Genomic DNA, 6,503 nt, shown 5'->3' with positions numbered 1-6,503 from the left:
CCCCCAACCTGAGGTGCCACCACTAAGGTTAGATGACCCGGATTGTCAACCCGGGGTGGATGATCCTCTCTACTCCATAAAATGGGTTGCTCAGACCAACGCAAATACTGAGGCACCGCCGGTTCAACAGAGTTCACAGCCCTCTTGTGAAGCTTCTGATCACGCTTGCACAAGCTAGTGGTGAAGACATGATACTGCCCACTATTTAACTGATTTGGATTGCTCTGATAACCCGACTGTTGCTGCTGCTGGTTCCCCTGATGGTTGTAACCTCCCTGATTTCCCTGGTTCCCTTGGTTGCTATGTCCGGTTTGATTGCCCTGAAATGCTAAACCAGAGCTGCCGCCTCCGTAACCCGGCCCGTGAAAACCACCTCCTGAACCGCCAGGTGGGCCATTGTCATACTGAAACATATTGGAATTCTTGCTCGCATGATATAACAATCCTTCCAAAGATGTGACGTTGGCTTCTCCTTTGATCCATGCTTTGGACAAGATTGATTTAACAGGCGCTCCAGATTGGGTCATGAACCTCCGCCCCTCTAGGGCTGCTTGCCCTTACGGCGCTGACCGTTATCCTGGGCATTGGTGTTATCCACAAAGTCCAAACTATTGTCGGCCTTGCGTTTACCATTATTCCCATGACCCGGCAGGTTATGCTGTTGCCCCTTGGTGTTGCCGTTTTTCTTTCCCTTCCCTAGTTTATCCTCCTCTGAGTCAGGGTCTTTGGTATTATCTGAATCGACATACTTAACCAAAGCGGCCATAAGCGTTGACATATCATTGCAGTGACGTTTGAGCCTTCCTAACTTCTGTTTGAGCGGCAGAAACCGGAAATTGCCCTCCAATGTTAACACTGCGATATCCGCATTGATGCGATCCGATGAATGCAGAATAACTGAGACCCGCTTCACCCAATGGGTTGTAGACTCCCCATCCTCTTGGACACAAGCGGCCAGGTCTACAATTGAAATCGGCTGCTTACAGGTATCCTTAAAATTCTGGATAAACCGGTGCTTCAACTCGGCCCATGATCCGATAGAGTTAGCTGGTAAGCTCTTCAACCAAGTACGAGCTGTCCCTTCCAACATCATGGTGAAGTATTTAACACACACCGCTTCGTCCACATCTAGCATCTCCATTGCCATCTCATAGCTTTCAACCCATGCCTCTGGCTGCAAATCGGCGGTGTAATTGGGTATCTTACGTGGGCCCTTAAAATCCTTGGGCAGCCGCACATTACGCAAAGCGGGGGTGAGACACGGCACCCCTAAGGAACTGAATACCGTACCTGGCTCTACTGAAGCGGTAGGGTGAACCGGAGTAGGTTGACGGGCTCCAGGCAGAGCTGCTAATTCGGCCTCTCGACGTGCACGACCATGATCCACCACATCCTGCGCATTAGCCCCTCCACCTGCCGGGTTGTGACCTCGCGGCGAATTACGGCGACGTGCACTGCTGGACACGGCCAGTTCATCCTCAACATGCATGCTGTAGCTCCGGTTCAGGCGGGGGGGTGGAATGAATCCTCTCACGACTATGCGAATAAGCTTGCTGCTGGTTTAACGCCATTTGAAGGAGCTCTCTGGCCCGTTGTGCCTCAATCGCAACTGGTGACTCGCCGTCGGTCGGGAGGGATGCCAATCGTGAAGCGGCGGCCACAATGTTGTCCAACGAGTTGGAGTAATGCCCCGGGGGCGTCGAAACATACTGTGGCACAATGTTGTTCTGACGAGGCGGGTCCATCGTGCGCGGCTGAACCGGCGCTCCAGTTCCCGGCGCCTCCGTCCGGTTTAATACTGGTTGGTTACTAGTTCCTGCTCCTGGCGTGTTGAAGAGATTTCTTGGCTCATAACTCGGTGGGAGATGCGATCGGAATTTTCTTCTCATGACTTCCTCTGAGGCATTCTGATCCAGCCTAAGCCGGTAGGCCTGAGCCTCCAACTCGGTCCGTTCTATAGCCATCCTAGCGTTCTCTGCTGCTAGGTCTACTTTAGCCTGAGTTATCTGATCTTTCACCTTTGCGATCTCCACATTGTGCTGATCCCGGGCCGCTGCATCCACCTCTGCGGCCATCAATGTTTCCAAAGTGTCGAACAAGTCAGACAAAGCTTGAGCCGGAGGTGGCGCAGAGCCCCCTGCTCCTGTCGGCGTTGCTGTTGCCGAACCAGAGAGCATTGCCGCGGCGGTTGATGAGTGGGGTGCTGATTGTGTACCGGCCATAAAGATAGCGACCTGGTTTGGCAGATCAAGGGGGTCCGGAATACTGTTGCCATTGGAACGTCCGCTAATCCAGCCGTCATGCAACTGATATAGCAATTCGGTTTCTCTAGTTGAAGACTCGTCATCAGAGCAGACAGCGGTTTCTCCATCAGATGCCGGTCCTTCCTCGTATTCTGCTCCATGGATGACACCTACAAAAACATGCCTTGCTGCGGGCTGAACCGGGGGAGAGCTTGCACGCTGAGCCGTCTCGATGATGTCGGTGCAGGTGTCCGGCTCAGGGCCCGGTTCGCCGATCTTGCCGATGAAGACGTGAATCCCACCAAAGGGGACCCGGTACCCGTGTTCGATTGAACCGGCCTCGGGGCCCCATCCTGCGTCATCGATGTAGAGCTTGGCGCGATGACTTCGTCATTCGGCCCATAGTGTATCCCTTGAGTCCATCAAAGATGCCCTTCAAGAACTCGAAACCATCGTGCGACTGCCCCACGGTGGGCGCCAACTGTCGTGGGTTTGGCACGGCAGATGTCCTCGTGAAAGGACTTAGTCGTGGAGCCATCTCTACGGGTTAGCTTAAAGGGGTTAAACCGGACAAGGGGAGCACGAGGGGTTTTATACTAGTTCGGCCCCTTCGATGAAGGTAAAAGCCTACGTCTAGTTGTGATTGGTATTGCTAGGGTTTCGATGACCAGGGAGCGAATCCGCTTTGCCTGGCTCTCGAGTGGTTGTCTGTTGTCCTCAAACCGCGGCCGGATCGTCCCTTTATATACATAGGTTGACACCCGCCGGTTTACAGAGTCCCGAGGCCGGGTCATAGAGGTGTCCGGCTCGGTCTCTATTCCTCTAACTTACAATACAAGTTTATATGATAAAGTCGGTTCACATCTACAGGCTTTAACCCGCCTTTGGGCCTTGGGTCTTCGTAAAGCGCCACCATCTTCATATCTTCATGGGCTTTTATCTTCATGGAGCTAACCCGGCCACTCCTAGCCAGTTTACCTCCAGTAACCATATCCCCAACAGACAAGTAAAAAAGCATCACCAGAGGACTGATAGCGCTGACGAAGAAGAGTCCACATCCCAAAGACAGTACTGAGGTAGAACATTGGAAGTGAGGACAGCCACAACACGACCATCATCATCACACCACTGACTGTAAGCAGTCAGATCATCACGATAAACAGAAAGAGTATTCTAATAATCCAAGACCTGCTGATCATAAGCAGCAACCGTATCATCAACAGCAATCCTGGCAGCAGCCCTATCAGCATCAGAAGCATCTGCAACAAGAGTCGGTGGCCTCGGCAGTGGGGTAGGAACCGCAGAAGGAACTGGGCGCGGAGGACACGGGATCTCGCGGAATGAAGACCGCAAAGACGAATGCCATGCATGTGAATGCGCATAAAGGCAACGAACTCAGTATAGTTATCCCCATCAAATATCACCTGGCAGCACGAGATGGTGACATAGCCTGATGGCCAAGGTTTTCTTCTGATTTTCTTTTTCATGCAAGAGAGAGGTGGAGGCAGGCGCTTTATTTGGGGAAAAAATTGGTGGGATGTCTCTTGATTGATGGGGTGTGGATGGGTCGATGGGGGTAACGAAACGAAATGACGTACCAACTTCTCCTTTAAAAGTAGAGATTGAATACATGCAATTATACTTGTTAGAAAGGCAGCGTGTTGAACAATTGCATGAATTTTTTCCAAAAAAAAAAAAAAGAATCCATGCAATTGTACTGGTCAGAGAGGCAGCGTGTTGGACACTTTGACCAGTCGTCCATTTGGTGCCGATTTGCCAAACACATCGCATGTGAGGGGTAAAAGCTAGCTGTATTAACTCTGTATTATATGCACCTTATTCTTGATGTGATCCATGTTTGGTCTTCTTCTCTGACTAGTTAGATACCACTCCATTACACTAGGAGTATGCTGCAATGCTTAGGAGTAGGTCCAAGTGCATTAGTTAAGCGTACAAATATGCAGCATGGGACGGAGACGAGGATGGAAGTGGACACGCATAGCATCAAAGCTACACACACAGACACAGCCGACAGGATGAGGATCCACTCACCCGCTCTGCTCGTCCTCCTCCTCTGCTCTCTCCTCGCCGGCGCGGCCAACGCCGAGCCCTCTCCGGAACCAACGTACAAGGACTGCCACCCAGGCGACAAGGCGGCGCTGCTCGCCGTCAAGGCCGCCTTCGGGGAGGCCTATGACTTCGCGTCCTGGAAGCCCGACAACCCCTGCTGCGACTGGTAGGACGTCACCTGCGACCGCTTCACCGGCCGTGTCGTCGGCCTCGCCATCTTCCAGGACGCCAACCTCACGGGCACCATCCCCACCGCCCTTGCCGGCCTCCTCCACCTGGAGGACCTCACCCTGCGCCACCTCCCGGGGCTCTCGGGCCCCATACCGCCGGCCATCGGCAAGCTCTCCAACCTCTCCAGCCTCCGCATCTCCTGGACGGCCGTGTCCGGCCCAATGCCGTCCTTCCTGGGCGCGCTCAAGAAGCTCAACTTCCTCGATCTCTCCTTCAACTCTCTAAGCGGCGCCATCCCGGCGTCGCTGGGGACCATCCCCAATCTGCGCGGCATCAACCTCAGCCGCAACCGCCTCACCGGCGACATCCCCCCGATGTTCCTCAGCAAGTCTCCGCACCAGGACGTTTACCTCTGGCTGTCGCACAACAACCTCACTGGGCCCATCCCGGCAGACTTCGGCGCCGTGAATTTCACGCACCTCGACCTGTCGCGCAACGACCTGACCGGCGACGCGTCGGGCCTCTTCGGCCGCGGGAAGGAGCTGCAGTACATCGACCTGTCCCGCAACACCTTCTATTTCGACCTCTCAGGCGTGGTGCTCCCGGAGCGGCTCTACTTCGTCGATGTGAGCCACAATGCCATCCAAGGCAGCATCCCGGCGCAGGTCGCGAGCATGTCCAACCTGAACTTCTTCAACGTCAGCTACAACAGGCTCTGCGGCCCTGTGCCCGCCGGCGGTAACATGGCGAGGTTCGATCTCTACAACTTTCAGCACAACAAGTGCCTCTGTGGTGCTCCCCTCCCTTCATGCAAGAAATAGATGGAATTATCTGGTGGGTTTGGCAGAATAATGCTATTTTCTATGTCAATCAATTCGACTAATGTCGCCCTGGAATAAGAGTTATGCAGAAATAAAGTCAAGATGGCTATGTGTGGCGATGAAGTTGTCAGCTAGATTTAGCACTTCCTGTGTTTTAACTGTCCGACATCATGATTCATCTGGTGTATGCAAAGATCCTTGATGGTTTGACCAAAGTCAGGTTAATTTCCTTTTTTTTTTACAATAGCTATATGTAAGTTGACCGAATTTACAATTAGGATAAGTCAGTTTTATGCGAGGAGGGACGATTGGAGAAGAAGAAAGATGAAGAAGAAATAGAAGGACAGTCGTTGGATGTTGTATCTTAATCTAAAGGCCCAGAAAACCGACTTCCCCAAAATTAATTTTCAGACGACTTACATATAGTCGGCCCTTTTTTCCCGAGGAAATAGTATAGATTTCACCTCTCAACTTCTGTTGAACTACATTTCAATTCTTCTATACTTCTCCGATACTTTAGACCTTCAACTCGCACCTAGCAGTGTTTTTGTGCAGTCATGGCCCCTTAGATGGTTTTTATCGCCCTCTGATCAAAATCGAACATTAATCTAGTCGATAGTGACATACTCAGACCCTTCTTTCCAAATGAGAACCATATTCTTTTTTTCCCGCAAAAGAAAGGAAAACCATTTTACATAGAAGTGCCATCGTCAATACACATTTCACTATTATTTTATATGAGACTACAAACAAGGTGATAAGTTTACCAAAATGACTAAGAAGATATGTACAAGTGCCCGCTTCCTTCCCTCTTTTCCCAAATGCACGCAACCTTGATCAATCCTTTCTATGGTTGTTTTTTTTTTGCGGGGAAATACTTTGTATTACTCAAATAGTAGGATTACACTCAACATGACATTGTTCGACGACCTCATCAGGTCCTGATGAGTTATTTACCCAAAACTACCACATTTAAGGCTAGGGTAACAACTTGATATCACATTTGAGACAGGGCACAAGAAACCGCCAATTTTGTGTCTAACAAGTAACATAGAGCACTGATAGTCGGATAACCTCGCGAAAACAGCCAAACTGACCGGTTGGGCCCACCTGTAAGGCTGACGTGGCATGCCCATGTGGAAATTTTGCTGACTTGGACGAGGGTCCCACATGTCAATAACTGAAGTGTTTTCTTCAT

The 6,503-nt window shown here is 51.2% G+C and overlaps 1 pseudogene; it reads left to right on the top strand.

Annotated features, from left to right (window-relative positions):
- The first annotated feature begins 4,279 nt into the window (after positions 1 to 4,279).
- LOC119273161 lies at positions 4,280 to 5,544 on the top strand (annotated as a pseudogene).
- Positions 5,545 to 6,503: the final 959 nt, after the last annotated feature.

This window comes from Triticum dicoccoides, chromosome 3A, assembly GCF_002162155.2.
Source record: "Triticum dicoccoides isolate Atlit2015 ecotype Zavitan chromosome 3A, WEW_v2.0, whole genome shotgun sequence".
Classification (NCBI taxonomy): domain Eukaryota; kingdom Viridiplantae; phylum Streptophyta; class Magnoliopsida; order Poales; family Poaceae; genus Triticum; species Triticum dicoccoides.
The sequence above is the reverse complement of the archived record's forward strand: the minus strand, read 5'-3'. Positions and strand labels throughout refer to the sequence as shown.